The 19765-nt window shown below is 37.4% G+C and overlaps 1 long non-coding RNA gene across 2 annotated transcripts in view; it reads left to right on the top strand.

The window, feature by feature from the left end:
- LOC147914783 (uncharacterized) overlaps window positions 1–19018 on the top strand; it is a 263718-nt gene extending 244700 nt beyond the window's left edge. For both annotated transcript variants that reach the window (XR_015554984.1, XR_015554985.1), the window contains 2 exons: window positions 17186–18743; window positions 18871–19018. This is a non-coding gene — a long non-coding RNA (uncharacterized LOC147914783). The remainder of the gene's footprint in view (window positions 1–17185; window positions 18744–18870) is intronic.
- Window positions 19019–19765: the final 747 nt, after the last annotated feature.

Genomic DNA, 19765 nt, shown 5'->3' with positions numbered 1-19765 from the left:
ACAGTATATTCTCTTTTTCTTTGCTTGTCTTCTTTTACTAAGCATAATAATTTTGATGTCCATCCATGTAGTTGTATCAATAGTTTAGTGTTCCATTATATGGATATACCACAATTTGTTTATCCATTCAGCTGTTGGTGGACATTTGGGTTGTTTCTAGTTTTTGACTGTTAAAGATAACATGTACAAGTTTTCATATCTTGGATTCTCTTGTGTAAATACCTAGCAGTAGAATGGCCAAGTTGTATGACAAATAAGGGTTTAATTTTTAGGGAACTGCCAAATTGTTTTCCAAAGTGGCAGTACTATTCTACATCCCCCCTAGTAGTGTATGAGAATCCCAGTTGCTCCACATCTCACCAAGTCTTGGAAAGATTATTTTTATTTTTAAAAATGTAGTCATTCTAATAGCTATGTACTGTGTATCTTATTGTAGTTTCAGTTTGCATTTCCCTGATGATTAGTGATGTTGAGCATCTTTTCATATGTTTATTCATATATCTTCTTTTGTAAAGCGCCTGTTCACATCTTTCGTCTACTTTTTAAGTTGGGTTTTGGTCTTCTCATTATTGAGTTATAAGAGTTCTTTAGATATTCTGGATCCAACTCCTTTGTCTTATGTATGGGTTACAAAATGTTTCTCCCCATTGGTATTTTGCCGTTTCCTTTCTTAATGATATCTCTCAAAAAACAAAGGTTTTTAATTTTGACAAAGCTTAATTCACCAATTTTGTTATAGTTTGTGTTCTTTGTGTTCTAAGAAACTTTTGCCTAACTCCAAAGTCTTGTAGATATTGAAACAATATCTATGTTTTCATTGTTGTTGATTTCCAACTTAAGTCTATTATGGTCAGAGAATATGCTCTGCCAGATTTCAGTCTTTTAAAATTTATTGAGAACTGGTCCAATGCTCTGTCGTGGTGAATATATTATACACACATACACTTGAAAACAATATGTATTCTGCATTTGCTGATTCTGTTAATATCAATTATGTCATGATGGTTCATGGTGTTTTTCAGATTACCTCAGTCTTTACTGAGTTTGTGTCTAGCTATTTTATCAATTACTGAGATGAGGATGGGTGTTAATATCTCCAAATTTGATTGTAGAATTCTATGTTTCTGTCTTTAATTTTGCCAATTTTAGGTCCATACATATTTATGATTTTCATATCTTCCTTTATTATTATTTTTATTATCTCTGATAATACTCTTTGGTTTGAAGTCTAATTTAGCTGATAATAATCTAGGTATTTTAGCCTTAATCTGACTTTTGACTATATTGTAAACATCTATTTAATTTCAACTTATTTCTTTCTATATATATGAACTGTACCTCTCTCGGGGTTAATAATAATTTATAAGGATATCTTGATTAGAGCAAGGGAATGTATATTTTACACAATTCTCCTAAGGTGATTCTGATAGTTCTCTCCCTAAATCCTGAAGTTAGAGCATGAAAGTTTTTATTTTGTTTCATTTGATTGCTTAGAACAAAAGTAAAAGGACACAGAGGGTTATTTCCCAAGGGCCATTGTGGACTTGCTTTTCATTGTAAGAGGAATAGAAATTAATCTGGCGCAAATAGTTAGGACATTGATGTGGCAGAACAGAGTGCATTCAGTCAGTTCCTTGAGGTCTTTTTCTTGTTTATGAGTCTAAAAAGTCATTAAAATAGTTACTTCTGAATGCATTTCCACTAAGCAAACACATAAGAAGCCACAGACTTATGGCCTCTTGATTTTTCTTGAATGAGGGTATAGTAGGATATTATCATGCCAGGAAAGCAGTGAGGTCCGAGGTCAAAATTATTTGGATTAAAATGCAAATAGTATATCTCCTTCCCCTTGATAGGCTCCAACAGCACACTGTGGCCAGCCTCCAGCAGCACTTCCCCATGGGCAGCTTTCCTCAGCACCCCAAGGGTAGCTTTCCAGTGAATTCAGCAGCGTGGCACCTCCCCGTAGATGGCTTCCTCCAGCACCCCAGAGACTGAAATCCCAGTGTTCTGCTGGTGTGACATCTCAGCAAATACTGGGTCATCACTGGGCCATGGATCCCCCTCTCCATCAAGTTCTGGAATTCAACCTTTGTGGGAGATAGGGGCGTCTTCTAGACTTGTTGCTTCCTCAGTTGTTTTGCTTGAGCCCTAGAGGTAGTGGCTACTCCCTACATCTGCCATTTCTATCGTCTTTAAAGTTCTCTTTTCCTCTTAGTAGGTTATTTCCTATTTTAATTAATAATTCCATGTATTAAACTTTTTCTGTTCAAATAACTGCATGATTTCTGTCTCCTCATTAGACTGAGACTCATACACACAACTCTTTCTTGCATTTATGATCACAGAGACTATCACTACCAGCACTCCTTCTCATTCCTAATATCTATCAATCAACAGGTCCAATTTATTCACTCTATTAAATACCTTTCTTATGCCCCTTCTCCACTCTACTCCTACTACCTCTGTTCTTGTTTCGATCCATATTATCTTTTACTTGGATTATTAAATAGTCTCCTTCTTGATATCCTTGCATCTTCTCTCAACCCACTTCAATTAATCACGCTATCATTAAAATTAGCTTTCTAATGTGTACATCTGATGTCCGTTCTCCCTCTACTCCTTTACATAATATGAAATGCACTTTGTGATCAGATTCCTACTTTACTGTTTGGACTCGTATTCCATCTCTCCTCTAACACACTCTTTTGCTCCAATAATGATTACAGTTCTTACAACATTTTGTAGTTTCAACCTCTGTGCCTTGAATCTTCTTGTTTTTCTCCCTGAAATTCTCCTTACTCTCTGTCTGGAAAACCCCTACTACTGTGTGTCTTCCTTAATTTTCCCGGACAGACATGGATGATTCTTTGTCTGGGACTCCACTGTATTTTGTAAAATCCTCCAGTGAAACAATTATTTTGGGGTATTATAATTGTTCCTGAGTCTGTCTCCTCATTCAATTTTGAGTAACTTAAGGAAAAAGGCTTGTGTTTTTTCTATATTTGTGTCCTAACAGTGCCTGGAGTCTTTTAGGCCTTCAATAAATCTTTGCTGACACACTACATGAATAATAATGGCATTTTTATAAGGGGAGTTGCATAAACCCTAATTAAAGTTTCTTAACTTTTTTAATAGTAGACTGTTTTGACTCAAAGTTCTTTAGGAACTAAGTGAAAATAAAAGCAGTGGTATCTTCTAAAAATGGTATTTATTACTTTTCTCTTTCCTTTAACTTTTTGTACTCAGAGAATACAAAAGAGATAGAAAGAAAAGAAAAAGGGTATATAACCTCTCCTTTACCTCTTGGTTTACTTCTGCAGATTATAAAAAAGGCATGCCATAAATGATAGTAAAATTCCAGCTCTTTGGGCTCATAGCTATAGCTAAGAGATAACATTTTTTGAAATCTTACCATGTGTCACACACTGTGCCTATGGCCTATACGTGTATTATGTCTCTCACCACCATTGTAAGGTGGACAATTTTATGCTTTCCATTTTACAGATGAGGAAAGTCAGGTGACACTCAGAATTTAATGACTTATCCACTGACACTGTGAGTAATTGGAAAACTGGGATTTAGAACCAAACACTGTAATATCAGAGTCTATGCTTTCAACCATTAAGCTATAAAGCCTAATAGTAAAGTAATAGATGTTCCAAAAGTAGGAATATGTGTAAGACTTTTGTAGTAGAAGCTATCAGTGAAGCTCCTTCACTTTGGAAAGACTTGTTCAAATTTTGTATGCTGAATCAGGGTGTAGTTATGACACATAATCATTAACCAGAAGACTGGATTATTGGCCCCCAAACTAGGGCTATTCACTCGTGGTGGCAGTCCTATCTTTTTTATTTATCTATGGAGACCCCTACCATCTTCTTCTTTACTCTGGTCTCCTTGTCTGACAGATAATGTTTACTTAGTATAATTAATAAGTTTACTTTTTACCCCTTAAACGTTATTTTATCACCCAACATATATTTAACATCCTTCATTAACAACCTTTCCTATCATCATCCTGGGCAATATATACAGATTAATTTATGTATATGTGAATGTGTGTGTATAAAACTTTAAAAATAGTATATTTTTCCTAATTTAAAATTATATATATATTTTTCCTACTTTAAAAACTCTATCCACACTGATTAATATTCTCAAACTAAATCTACAGTACTTTTGAGAAAGAAGTGGAATAGTTACAATGTGTTGCGAACAGAAAAAAGGCTAAAGTCCCCAATTATAACGTTAGTCCCTGGGTCTCCAAAATCTATTACCACATTACAGCTAATTCTGACTAATATAATACTCATTTAGTATTTCTCTTATATTAGTCTCATATATTATGCTTATTTAGTTCTCCAGGGTATATTTTATGTTAGATAAAAATGATTCCGTTTTAATTTTATGAGGACCTTTAGCACATGCATCTAAATTGTTGTGCAATATTTATTTATGACTGGTAAGCTAAGTTGTTTAGAGCTCTGATAATGAAGTCTTGAGTTCATACTGACATGAACCAATTTATTTTGCTTGATAGCACCATAGCATAGTGGTTAAGAGTGGGCTCTGAAGCTAGCCTGCCTCTTTTAATTCCTGGCTCTGATACTTACCAGCTATATGACTTTGGGCAAAATATGGAACTTCTTTGTTCTTCAGTTTTCCTCTTTAAAATGGAAATAATGATATCGCTTAACTCACGAAGTTGTTATGAGGATTAAATGAGTACCAATATTTTTAAAAGTCTTAGAACATTTCTTGACACTCCAAAAATGGCTAACCATTATTATTGTTGTTATTATTGCAATCATTAAATAACCAGAAACTATATTTTTTCAAAAATATATTTAATACTGTTGCTACTTGTCTTTCCATATTTGATGATGGTGATGATATGATGATGATGATGATGGTACAGAATATAACCATTCATTACTTTAGGCTCAATCTCATTTCTGTTATCTTGGCAATGGCCCATAAGTCCTTTACCAACAGTGAGGGGAAACAAGTGAGAGTGTATGGATAAATCCGTATGAACAGATCACAATTACTGGAAAGCCAACCCAAAGAGCACAAAGGAACAGACATCTGTCCCTTTTTTGAATACAAAGGACTTGTTTTTGTTCTCAGAAAAAGTTGATTGAATAGCCTGCTGATTTCTCTGTAGCCCCAAGTCTTTGGGCAGTATACTTCTTTTAATGTACTAGATGTTTTCTGTTTTCTAATTTAGAGGGTACTGGTTAGAGCATTCTACGTTTCATCATTAAGAGCTTTACTCTCAGCAAAAGCTTTCTCATTATTAGAAACACTTTTGGGCAGTTAAGAAAGAAAGCTGCACAAGTTCATCCACTTGACAAGGGCTTTATTAATTTTCTTTGAAAAGTTAGCTAGAACTGTAATCATTCAATTACTTGATATTTGTCAAAAAATTGCTGATTAGCCTTCTAGCAATTCCAGATACTTTAATGACTGACAGCAAAGCAAGCAGAAAACCAGCACAACATCTGTCCACATGAAAATTACTTATTTGGTATAGAACTTTTCAACCGGCATTCACACAGACCATTCTAGCACTGGAAAGAGAGTCTATATAGAAAGGCTGTGAAAAAAATCCCAAAAAACAAAAACAGCAACAAGGACAACTGGACTTGAGAAATTTCTTCACAATGTAAAGAGAGTAGGAAAAGTCTGTGCCCATTAATGTATTTCATGCACGTGTTTGGTCAAAATGTGGTCTTTAGTACTTTATTAATCTCTACGACTTTAAAATATTTGACATTATAGATTTTTCTTCTTTGTGTATTTTCAATCATCTCCAAATGGTAGGCGTCTTGAAGACTGAAGGAATCATGTGGCTGAAATATGATACATTTCCAGACGGGAATGTGGGAGGATTACAGAGAACATGATGGGTCCTGATTCCTCATAGGACACATTTGCCAACGAATGGCAAATGCAAAGCAGATTTTAAAAAGGTGCTACCATTTCCATTATTTGCCTAGTAAATAGATACCACCCCCCACCAGGTAAATAATCATTCCTTTTAGTAACTGACACAAAAGACTGATAGAAAAATCCTACTTTCTGATGTCTGTTTAGGGTATTTTTCTTAGAGTAAGAAATGTGTTTGTTATGTGATATGCATGTGTGTGAGTATAGGAATGGGTCTCAAAATTTCATGTGAATGAGAATCATTCAGGAAGCTTGTTAAAAATTCAGAGTTGTAGATCCCATCTTCAGAAACTGACTCCGTAGCTTTGGTCTAGAATCTGCAGATAATTCTGATGGAGGAGATTAGTAGACCACACTTTCAGAAAAACTGGTTTATGGGCCAGAAAGGGGGAAACTGAATAATTTCAAATGAGAAAGGGAAGTGATCATCTGACTGTTTTGTGGAAACAATGCTAGGTCCTAATGATACAAAGATTAATAAAATGCCTTCACAGACGGGGTAAAGTTTGAGCTGTGCTCACTTTCAGTAACACTGGTAGAAAAATAGGGCCCCAGCTAGTTTCCTGTAGAGTTATTTAGTAAAGGCAGAATAACTCCAGGGGCCTTCTCGTGGGATTATTAAGCAGGGCTCTGCAGCAATATTCTTACCTCTTCGTGATCGAGGTTGTGGCTAATTTTAAAATTGTAGGCATTTTATGTGTGTAACACCACCTATGTTGAACTTGAATACAATCACTATAGGTTGACAAATGAATTTACTTGATTTTTTTATCCATATTTTGAGTTAATGCCTCATTATGCAAATTTATGCAAAATAAAAATAATAATATTTTGAGCCAAGAACACTGCTCTCCTTTCAAAAAGAGTTAAAAGAGTAAGTGCAATCAAGTTCAGGAAAATGAACATCAGGGAAACATATGAAGGTCACATCTGCTCTCCTTCTGGAGAAGCTTCTCACAGGACTCTAGCACCATTGCAGAAGCTCTTGGTATGGAAACACAACCTGAAAATTCAACGCAGTAATTCTTGGCTTCAACAGAGTTCAACAAGCATGCAGAGTCAAGGAATGATTTTTTTGTTGGCTGAGGACCAACTTCTTGATGTTTTAAACTTACTTTAAAAATTGAAGACAGAATTAATGAGCAAGTTTTCATAGCCTGGTGAACAACTTTCCAGAAAAGTTTGTAGTTCTATTCCTGTCTTTTGGGAAAAGAGGTCTAAGAAGGAATGCTCTTCTCCATTTTCTCTGCCATTTACTGTAAATATTATATATTTATACTTTTTATTTGAGAAAAAATCCTTTGTCTTAGTCTCTTCAAGAAACGTAAATTTCTAATTTAATTTTGTTCTTCCTAAACTAATTGAGATATAAGTCAACTTGACTCAAAAATAGCCCTCAGTAGATGAGCTTGTTCTCCAATATGAGTCAGAGAGAGCATCATTTACATACAGTATATGTGTCCACTTATTAGTCAGTCAATAATAATTTATTGGGTATTTACTATAGCCTGAATTCTGTGACCGACACAAAGGATATAAGTAGTTGTCTTTCCCAACTAATCTATACCTAGTTGAGCAGAAATGTTATGAAACAGAAAAAAGTAACAGTTTATGAAAAAAACTGCCAAATACCAAATAAATGATACAGATGATAAGAAATACACTTGTTGAGAAGAGAAGGAGAAGGCCAAGGAAGTTATCGGGATATCTGAGAATACGCGATAGAGCAGCAGAAAGCTGGGACCTCACCTTGAAGGACGAATTGGAATTACATGTGTAGAAAGAAGTCTGTAGGGAAAGCAAAGGATGGAAGAAGACATTCCAGATGGATGAAATAATATGAGAATGAGGCTGAACTTTTTATAAGTTGAGTCCAAAAAATTAGAGATGCGAACTTAAAGTAGGAGAGAATAAAGTAGGGGCAGACTGAAGATAACTTTGAATGCTATGCTAGTGAGTTTGGAATTTATTCTATAATAAGTATAAAGATTCCAAAGATTTTTGAATAGTGGGGTGATATGAGTTTACTGGTATTTCAGGAACATTAATCTGGAATTCATGTGCAGGTTGCATTTGACTGTAGCCATTGGAGTTAATTGTTTCTCAACCGTGTTTCTACAGCTCTATAAATATGGATCTTTCATGGTGCACTGTCAAACAGTTACTTTAACATATATAGTAAATATTTATTGAGTGCTTACTATGCTCCAGGCATTCTTCTAGATACTGAAATTACAGTGGAGAAAAAGATAAAGTCCTTGCTCTCATTAAACTTACATTCTAGTAGGGAAGCCAGACGTGAATAAAATAAAATCACCATACAGAATATAGCATAGACTCAGATAGTGATAAATGTTATGCAGAAAACATAGAAAATTTGGACTTAGAGAGTGACAGGGTTGGAAGGAGACAATTTAGGGGCGGGTAGTCAGGGAAGGCCTGTCTGAGGTTGTGGTGTCTGAATGTACACCAGAGCGAGGAGAAGGAGGAAGCCATGAGAAGAATTGGAGGACAGGTATTCCAGGCTTCTGATTTTATTCTACATGTGATAGGAAGGAATTGTAGGGCTTTGTTTTGTTTATTTTTATTTATGCATTTTTTTAGCAAAGTGTTGTAAACTGATTTACACTTCAAGCTCACTCTGATGGTTTTTTTGGAGAATAGATTTTGGAGAACAGAATGTTTGTGGGGAGGTGGGAGGATGCAGAGGGGACAAGAATGGAAGCAGGAAGAACAGTTTGGATACATTAAAAGATGGTAGAGAGTGGTCAAAATAGAGAATTTTGTAAAAAACAGGGCCAATAAGACATGCTGATGGTATAATTGGAAAGACTTGTAATTTTATTATCTGAAGTGGGATCTTTTTGAGCACGAAAGGGGACATTTTTAATAATTATGTCAGGACAGGTACAAACTGGGACTGTCAGGCAAACTAGCACATATGGTATAAAGGAAAAAAAGGAGAGGAACCAAGAATGACATGTAGGTGAACAGTAACAGGGCCACATCTAGCGTGAGGAGGGCCCCGGACACATATTATTGTGGGGTTCCTGTCTATAGAAACAATTTGGTTAAAAAGTTTACTACAAAATTCATGGGTCTATAAGAGGTATAATGATTTGTTGATGAAGATTTAGAATAATGAGTAGAAAAGAGGTAGTTAGTTCTTTGATTATGGTCCAGGAAGTGTATGTGTGGATTCTTCTATAGTGTTTATGTACTCTTCCTGTTCGGGTTCGGGAACCATCTCCTTGTGTTCTTCATTGTCAAATGTGCCATCTCTGGTTAATTTTCCATCTCCTACTGTATTAATTTCCTCAGGCTGCCACAACAAATTATCACAAACTGGGTGGTTTAATACAACGGCATTTATTCTCTCACAGTTCTGGAGGCTAGAAGTCTGAAAGGAAGGTGTTGACAGGGCCATGGTCCCTGTGGAGTCTCTAGGGAAGAGTCTTTCTTTGCCTCTTCCAGCTTCTGGTGGCTCCTGGAAATCCTTGGTGCTCCTTGGCTTGTAGCTGCATCGCTTCAATCTCTGCTTCTATATTCACATAGCCTTTTTTCCGTATCTCATCGTGTCCTCTCCTCTTCTTCAAAGGACACCAGTCGTTAGATATAGGGCCCACCCTAATCTGGTGTGACCTTGACTTAACTAATTACATCTCCAAAGACCCTATTTCCAAATAAGGTTGCATTCTAAGGTCCCAGGTGGACATGAATTTTGAAGGACACTATTCTGCCTAATACACCTACCATGAGAAAAAGGCAGCAATGACATATGTATGGTGACGGATAAAAACTAAACTATTGGTGGTGAACACGATGCCGTCTGTACAGAAACTGAAATATAATAATGTACACCTGAAATTTACACAATGTTATGAGCCAATATGACCTCAATAAAAAAAATCTAATAAAAAAAATTAAAAGGTAGCAATGCTGTTATTACTCAAAATGCCATGGCTCTTAGGATCCTGCTTGTATTGAAACAAAATATATTTTCTTACCTTTGCTTGCAGTTCCCTCATATCATTTATTTAGTGTTGGTTACATCATTGCTTATCTTCCTGCATCATCCTTTGTAGTCCCTGTGAATACTGGTTTCCAAGGACTCTATTAAAGTTGTTATTGTGCTTTGTTGATGATAACCACAAATGCAAGTCTTAGTCAGAGAAGGCAGGAAAGTGTTAACAGTCATTCATTTTTTAGTCATGTTAAATTTGCTTTTCAGAATTTTATAGTGTAAATGTGAAGTATCATATTTTCTCTTGAACTCTTTAGGCTATAGTCATTGCATTTCTAGAATGTGATCTCTCTTTCTCTTTTTAAAGATTTTATTTTTTTCCAGCTTTATTGAGGTATGATTGACAAATAAAAATTGTATATATTTAAGGTGTACAACATGATGTTTTGATATACATTGAACTCATAGTAACAGAGAAGAATGGTGGTTCCCAGGGGCTGGAGGGTGGGGGAAATGGGGAGATGTTGGTCAAAGGGTACAAACTTTCAGTTGTTAGATGAATAAGTTCTGGAGACCTAATGTATAGCATGGCAACTATAAGTAACAATACTGCATTGTATACTTGAATTTTGCTAGGAGAGTAGATATCAAGTGTTCCCATTACAGAATGTGATCTCTTAACATTGACCACATCACTGCCTTCCATGTGCCACCAGAAATGGGGAGGAGAGGCAAGGAACCTACAAACAGTGAAAAGAGTGATTCTATTCAGACAAGGAGCCTCTGTCCCTCATCCAGTATGGCTTAAGGCTGGCCTGTGAAAGCATGACATTACCACCTTGACCAGAGGCAAGGACACCAATTGGAAAGGTCTATTTAAATGTTGCAGAGCAAAGATCTTGAAATCCCTCAGAGAAGATACATACAGGTACCCCCAGAGGAATGTTGAGCATGCAGAAGGGGTGGGGTGACCACCCCAGGTGCCAGCAGTGGATGAGTGTAAGCGTAGGGTTAAGAACATTTGCTACTACTGCTACCCCTGCCACCCCCTGGTGCTATTGGCCAGAGGCAGCATCCCAGTCAGAAGATGGACAGGCAAAAGCCTACACATGGGTTGCCATACAAGACTCGAGCCCAAGGGATTTTTGAGTCTTGAGCTCTGGAGAGAGAATGTAGAATGGTAGGCAGCCTCTGAGCTGTCCCTCATTGATCCCCGCCTCCTGATAGTCAGGATCTTGAGTAATCACTTCCCCTTGAGTATAGGTTGGACTCACTGACTTGCTTCTAATGAATAGAACATGCCCGAAGTAATGGGATGTCACTTCTGAGGTTGGGTTATACAAAACCCATAGCTTCTGTCTTGGACACTCTTAGAATTTTTAGCCCAGGGAAAGCCAGCTGCCATGTTGTGAGGCAGCCCTGTGGAGTGGCCCATGTGGTGAGGGAGCAAGACCTGTCAACAGCCATGTGGGTGAGCTTGGAAGCAGATCCTTCAGCCCCAGTCAAGTCTTCAGATCACTGCAATCTCATGAGAGACCTTGAGCCAGAAGCACTCAGCTAAGCTGTCCCTGGACTCCTGATTCACAGAAACTGAGATAATAAATGTCTTTTGTTTTGTTTTTTGGTGAGAGAGATAGGCCCTGAACTAACATCTGTGCCAATCTTCCTCTATTTTATATGTGGGATGCCACCACAGCATGGCTTGATGAGCGGTATGTAGATTGGCACCCAGGATCCAAACCCATGAACCATAGGCGGCTGAAGCAGAGCACATGAATTTAACCACTACACCACCAGGCTAGCCCCAAACGTCTGTTGTTTTAAGCCTCTAAATTTGGAGGTAATTTGTTACACAGCAATAGATAACTAATATAGGTGGAGATAAAACTTATGTATAAATAGTTTTCAAAATTCTAGGGCTAGATGAGACAGGGAAAGTGTATTAGGGAAGTAGGTCAATGATGGAGCCTTGAGGCACCAAGGTCAGAGGTGGAAGAGGAACCAGAAGAGAGGACTATAAAGAAGTGGCCAGTGAGGTAGAGGAAAAACCATGGGAATACCGTGTCCTTAAAGCCCAATGAAGAAAGTGATCTTAGAAGAGAGGTTTTTTAAGAGATCAAATAAGATGAGAATCAAGACTTGATTGTTTTTTTGGCAAAATGGAGATGGTTGGAGACTTTGACAAGAGCAGTTTCAGTAGAGTGATGGAGATGAAATCCTGCTAAGTGGGTTAATAAGAGAATGAGAGATAAGGAAGTGGAGAGGGCACATGTACGCAATACATTCAAGGAGTTTTGCTATAATAAGAAATATAGACAATAGAAATATTGTCTTATATATATATGACAGTATAGCAGTTGGAGTGGGGCATGGGGTTAAGGGAGAGTAAAGATGAAACATATTACGGCAGGTTTAAATTTAGATGGGAAAGAGTTAGTAAAAAGGGAAAAGCTATAGGAGCCAGTGAACAAGGATAGTTTCACAAGCTAGTGTTTTAGCTAGAGTTGGCGGGAAAGGATGCACCCAGAGTACAAGTGGAAGGGTTGGCTTTAGAGAGGAGCAGTTATTGTTGGTCCAGTTTTGTGAGACAGGAGGCAGATTGTAGGCACAGGCGTGTAAACTGGTATAAACGGGTGGTGGGAAATGGTGTAATTCTCTTTTGATTTCTGTTGTTTTCTCACTGAAATAAGGGAGATGGGTGAGGAGCTGGTGGATGTTTGAGGAGAAGGAAGGTGTGAGATAGGTAGTTGAAACTATCTAGAAAAAGCTAAATGTATTGCTGAGATTTATAGTCGAAAATGTAAAGTGAGGCAATTCTGCATGGTTATAACTGCTAATAAGATTGTGTTTGCTTGTGTTACTTTCTTCCAGCTAAATGTTCAGCTGCTCTGATGCAGCCATGGAGCAGGAAGAAGAGGGGGGTTCACCAGGGTTTGGATTTCGCTGTGGGAATATGGCACAGGAAGAAAGGGGCAAGAGATTAGAGGGTGCTTGTAATCAGTGATTATATTGACGGCTCACAGTATCTAAGTTGGGTAAATAAGGAGGGAAGGGAGAGGAGGAATAGAGTGATGGACAGAAAATAAATAGTGGGATCACCGATTGGGGGTCACCGTGGGGTTTGCATACCTGCAACTTCATCCACTGCCTTCTTCCCCACATTACCTCCCATCACGTGGTCACAGGCTTGCAGCATTCTGGTCATACAAAACTATCTGTGGCTCTCTCAGATGGATCGGGCTATTAGGCACATGCTCTTGTGATTTTGCCTATGCTTTTCTCTCAGTTTGGAACACTTTACTCCATTTTTTTTTGCTGAGGAAGATTCACCCCAAGCTAACATCTGCTGCCAATCTTCTTCTGTTTATATGTGAGCCACTGCCACAGCATGGCCACTAACAGATGAGTGGTGTAGGTCCGCACCTGGGAACCGAACCCGGGCCGCCAAAGCACAGTGTGCTAATCTTAACCGTTAGGCCACTAGGGCTGGCCCTCCATTTTTTATCTGACTATTCTTTCTTGCCTTCTAACCATTGCTTCCTCCATGGCATACCTGTAGCAATTATCACACGGTCCTGTAATTATTTTTTATTTACCTTAGTTTGTTTCCCTAATTGAAATGTGAGTCTTGTGAGAGCAGAGACCATGTATTATTTATGTTTGTGTCTCTGGCACAGGGCTTGGCCGCAATCAATAGATGACTATGTTCCTGTGTTTCTAGCAGAAATGAATTTTTGGGGGACTGCTATAAAGATATCAGATGAGGAACCTCTTCTCACAAAATATTTCATTTCTACTCTCATCCCCTTCCAATTTTAATATTCTTGTGAGTTCAAGAGGTATATGCTATTTCTTTGAGAGTAAGAATTTTTTAATAGTCCTTTTATGTAGTTTCCCTAATTATTTATTTTCTTTATTTTTTGTTTTCATATCAGCATTATCATTTATAAATAGTAACAAATAAAATAGGAATAAGAGTTGGATCCTTTGGCAAGATCCATAGTTGCCTTCATTGTATATAGAGGAGAAAGAAACTTCTCAATGACACCTACTTTATTCTTTGTGGACAGGTGAGGAAGTCAATTAGAGTGTGCATAATAACTACAAGGTTACAGACTAAACTTCATGAGAAGCTTATTGGCTTCACTCTATTATTTCATATTTATCCAGCCAAAATTCCATCCACATTTGTTCATAATGGTGAAGAATTGGTAATGGATTACTCTAACTCTACCAGCTCTTCTAGAAGAATCCCTCATTGACCAAGCTCTGATAACTTGGATTTCTCTCATGAAGGGCAACGACTTGCATTATTTGATAAACAGCTAAAAAACCTTTTAAAGACAGGTAAAGAGAGTCTTCTAATTACCCTGTAAATTTCTTTTCAAATGTTGCAAACACAAAGTGGAAACCATCCTGAGAGTATCTTCTTTACTAATTTTGGGTTGTTGAAAACAGAGTGATTGCATAGAAAACAAGAGAGATTCATGTTCACTAAGCAACTCTGATTAATTAAGACTTAATTAAGAGTAGCCTTTAAAGATGGAAATAGTAAACTGAGCCAGAGAGATTACCAGCTAAAAGTTTTGGTGGGACAAAGAGGGAAAACAAGAGATAAATAATTAAAGGTAACATGTAGTCATGTTTGTAAGGAACATGTAAGGAATAGACGTATATTTCATTCCTTACAAGGATAAAACAGAGGTCTTCCTCCTCCTCCTCATCTTCTTCCTATTATTATTATTATTGAAATAAATCAGGCATGAGATCTTTTTTGAAATGCAAACGCATCAATTAAAAATTATTACTAATTAATTTATACCCTCTAATATGCCAAGAAAATCTTGGTCGCTCTGGGAATGCTTAAAAATTTAGGAAGTGGCTATATTTGTAGGGATGTAATTTACTATTAAAATTTATTAAAGTAGATAATATTTTGGTGAAAGTAGAGAATTTTTTTTATTACAACATAGATGAAGATGTCCTTACACATATCCAATTTTTAATTTTGGGGTGGATATACTAAAATTTGTCTAACAAGGCACAGACATGCAATTTCAAACATGAAGTGGTTAAAAACATTTGTGGTTAGACTCACACTATATTCTATTTTCTAGAATTCTCATGAGTAGTTTAGAAATGCTATCACAGCACATTAAATGTTATTATACTTATTATTTATCACACGGTTAATTATGCCTAATGCAAAGTGAGAGTTTACTGCAACTGATTATAATTGGATGTATTTGGCTGCAGTTAGAATTTGTAATGGTGCAAGGTTTATATTTTAGCTTGCTGTGGGAAAGGGAAAAGCTTTGGTAATGAATTTATAGCAATAATTAGGTCATGGATTTACTGCTAAAAGCATTACAATTAAGCAATTCTATATATATCTCTCAAGACTGAATGCATACACACATATTTATCTGCAAAACATGTAACTAAAGACATTAAATTGCTGAAGCAAATCGGTTTTCTTTTGCTACTTGATTTTTGTATCATTGTTTTGAAGGCTCTTTGAGATCACTGAATTGAGAAGTATGACTAGAAGCCTTTACATATATTCAATTTGCAAGACCAATTGAAATTGTTAGTAGACTAATATCAAACTTAGTTATGCATTTTTCATGAGTCCAGGCATCTATGCAAGTGAAAGTCTAAGTAAGCCTATTACATGGAAAGAGTTATGGAGGAGTGCATCTTAAATTTCCTTAAATTTTCCTTGCACAGCACAATAAATGCTTTCCATAAAGATGTCAGCTCATGCCTTGTCCTTCAGCTTTTCTGTAGTCAATAATAGTAAGGTTTTTAAAAAATTAATTTCCTCAGCTTGGCTATTGTGGATATCTCTAACCCTGTTATAATTTTATCCTCTTATATGCAGGGAGCAAATTCACCTCAAGATTTTGATCATGAAGTACATTTGGAATTTTAATTTTTGATACCTGATTTAAATGAGATTTACCATTTTGATTTCACATATTTAAGTGCTTAAGTTTTGTCATGGCATTTTGCCCTTTACCCTACCCTGTTTAGTATTTTGATATTTGACTTGGATAATGGAAAAGAGGTGAGAGCTGGGAAGAATAGCTAATATTTCAAATGGGAAAATAAGAATTCAAATATATTACTAGGCAGGAATCAAACTTTGTAATGTCACAGGAATAAATAAGTCCAGCAGTTAGTCTAAAACTAACAGGAATATAATGGGGACATCTTAACTTTACAGCAAAATGTCAAAAATGCCTTTGAGTTTTAGTGGGCCACAAGTTTAAGAATAGCCAAATGGTGCTAAAAAAGTTAAAACTAAGAGGATTGAATTCAGGTCAAGGATAGTTTTATGAGATCCTTGGCTGTCTGGCGTTTGGATCATGTCTCCTGGCCTGTATTAGAACCTGGCACAGGGGCATGCCTAATCTGGAGTCCATCAGGGTGAGATGAGGAGAGACGAGGTGGAAGGGCTTCCAGGGCGGATGAAGTGAGTCTGGGTGGGTGTGAGGGGGGGATTGGTAAGACCTGGCCTCTGAGGGGGAGTTGGAGTCATTGCACATGCTGTCTGAAGAAGAGAAGACTTAATGGAGACTCAACTGTGTGTGAAGAGTTGAAGGCTATTATTTAGAAGTGGAAATAAATTTTTCGTGGAAGTAATAGGAGCATTCATATTATTTCAATAAAAGAAACTTTCCCCAAATAAGAACCAACCAGTGTTAGGACTGTCTACCTCACAGTTAGTGAGTCCCTTGACATCTAAAGTATGCAAATAAGAGCTAAATCTTTAAGGAACAATACATAGAGGAAAGCTTGGCTCTTATAATCTCCCAAGTACCTAACTTCTTTATGATCTTTTAGGTTCTCTGGGAATTTTGGGAGGTATAGTTTGTTACTGTGTTCAACCATGCGTAACAGCATTCTGAAGTTATGCAGTATTCCATTTGGGAAAAGAGAAATGGAACTGTGAACTACTAAAGGCCAAAAGTATATAACAAATGATAGAGATTTTTAACTTGAGATTCCTCTATTTAGTCCTGTATACAATGCAGATTTCTGCTGGTGATTACTGTCACTTGGAACATTATAATTTACGGAATTGGGTAGAAATTATGAAACACAGAAAAAGAAAGAAAACCCAAAAATGTTAAGATCCACATGAATTTTAATGATTTATTAGCATATGCACAAAGCTTGGATGTTAAATACGGCAAATTGATTGATTTGAGGCAAATGTCCAAGGGGAAAAAAAAATGTTACTTTCTCTTTCTCTTTCAGTTAACATCTGTTATATAGTGGAGATTCCAGAGAAAAAGTGAGGGGCAGAGTATGCACTGTCAACATGAAGGAAATAAGCTACCTGCATACCAAGAACAGAGGATGGAGTGATGTTTCCAAAATGGATTTTGGTCCTTTTGAGAAGGAGAAAGTAAAGTGAATTCCTGTAGTCCCTGCAACTGGTGGTAGTGGTGGGTTGTTGGAGCTGTGAAGAGTCACCCTTCTAAGAACTAAGAACATGTGGAGCCTAAGAACATGTAGAAAGAAGGAAGCAATGAAAACTCTACATCCAAGAGAATGTCAAGGAAGGATCATCTAAAGAGTGAAGAGTCAAGGCCTTTGTGGCATAGATGGGGGCAGCTGAAAAAGTGGCAATGGATAAAGCTTGCTTGACAGAACTAGCTAGAGGAAAATGTGTAAGTGAAGGTATCATCAGGTGGAGAACCTTGAGCCTAAGCTGTATGTAGTGATGTTTCTGGCCACTGACATCAGAAGTAAACAAAACTTGCGAGTCTTGAGCTTCTTGAGGATCTTGGGGAGCAGGTAACTTGGAGGAGAAACGGAGTAACAGGGGAGTCCTACAATTGGTTTATTAACAGTTTACAAGTAGCACTGTATGTGTGTGGGGGGGGTTACCCTTTAGAACAATTGCTTGATGAGTACCTGTAAATAAACAAAACAAACATTATAAAAACAATAGAGGAAGTGTTCTCCCCCAATCTGTTCTTTAGGAAGTGTCCCCATCTCCATTATTATCCAGGCATCTCCTTAAGATCTCTTCCTTCTCTGTATCCAGTCCTTATCACAAACCTGTTGTTCATCAATCCCTCTGTCACTCTCTGATTTAGGCCGCATCATCTCTTGACAGGATCATTGCATTCAATGATCTTACCTTCACCTTCTAACTGGCCCTCTTTGACTTGTTCTCCATCCTGCAGCAAAAGTGATCTTTCAAAAAAGCAAAACAGATCATATCATCCTCATTCTTAATGCTTCAGTGGCTTCTGTTTTCTTCTGAGGGTAAAGACTAAAGTCATTACCATGGCCTACAAGACCTCATGTGATCTGGCCTCTCTCTACTCCTCCCTCCTCATTGGTGCTAGTCTCTTTTTTGTTCTCTGCCTCCTGTAATGTGTGGAATAACTGCTGTGGGAACAGGAAAGGTGAAACTGACCTGGAGGACATGGAGAGATTTGGCAAGAGGGAAGACCTTAGGCAAGTGCAGACATAGGAGACGAGAGAGATCATGAGAGAATATATCTTGAGTTTAAAGGAAGAGAAGGGGCCAGTAGTACAACTGTGACCAAGAAACATGGGATTCCTTCAGAGTATGGCTCTTCAGGAAGGCCTGGTTTTGGTATCAGTTGCTGTTGCTCATAGGTTATAGGTTGAAAATTCTATGAGGCCCTGCCTGTTCCCAAGGATCATAGGATTCCTCTCTGACCCTGGTGACATTCTGCAGAGTAAAGTGTTAAGCAGAGGTAAAGCCTAAAGTCTTTCATGAATTTCCATCAAAATTGAGTTTTCAGAAGCCAAAACTCCTCACAGTGGCATTCAGGTAAGTGATAGCAGAGCCAACAATTCAGTTTTCCAAAGTCCAAATCAAATGATTTTGGATGACTTTCCATGCAGTGATTCAGTATCTCAGGCTTATTCCATCCTATGGCTCTTCCATTTCCCTGCAGAACTTGGAGTCCTACAGTTTCAACCAGCAGATGGGGAAAAAGTGGCGGGGAAGGCAGACTTGCTTTTGAATCACTTCAGCCTGGAAGGGACTCGTTTTGGCTCACATTCTATTGGTGAGGAATGACCCTATCTAAATACAAAGGGCCCTGGCTGGGTAAAAGCATTCTTTTATTTATTTATTTATTTTATTTTATTTTTTTAATTTTTTGTTTATTGCAGTAACATTGGTTTATAACATTGTAAAAGTTTCAGGTGTACATCATTGTACTTCTATTTCTGCATAGATTACATCATGTTCACCACCAAAATACTAATTACAACCCATCACCACACACATGTACCGAATTATCCCTTTCACCCTCCTCCCTCCCCCCTTCCCCTCTGGTAACCACCAATCCAATCTCTGTCCCTAGGTGTTTGTTTATTGTTGTTATTATCTACTACCATATGATCCAGCTATTCCACTGTTGGGTATTTATCCAAAGAACTTGAAAACACCAATTTGCAAAGGTACATGCACCCCTGTGTTCATTGCAGCGTTATTCACAATAGCCAAGACTTGGAAAAGCATTCTTAACTTATACTTCAACCTCAAACATTTTACTTAAGAAACAACTCAGCATCAAGGAAGGAGAAGATGCATCTGTGATAGAAAACTGGCCATCTCTGCCACAGGCAGGGAATGAAAAGTCGTGTTTCGTGTGTTGCTTTCTATCCATTATCCTGCCTTATTGTTTTTTCTCCTCAGCGATTATTACTAAATTTAATTGTTTATATATTTGTTGAATAAATCTAAAAACAGTTTAACTCTCTCTGGCCAGAAGGGAGAGGCTGGTAGGATTTCCCTTCATGGTAAAATGTGCTCCATACAGTTTTTATCTGCTCTGTGGCTGA

This window comes from Ceratotherium simum, chromosome 17 (assembly GCF_057802395.1).
Source record: "Ceratotherium simum simum isolate JZ-2026a chromosome 17, ASM5780239v1, whole genome shotgun sequence".
Taxonomy (NCBI): Eukaryota; Metazoa; Chordata; class Mammalia; order Perissodactyla; family Rhinocerotidae; genus Ceratotherium; species Ceratotherium simum.
This window is presented reverse-complemented; position numbering and strand designations above follow the sequence as displayed.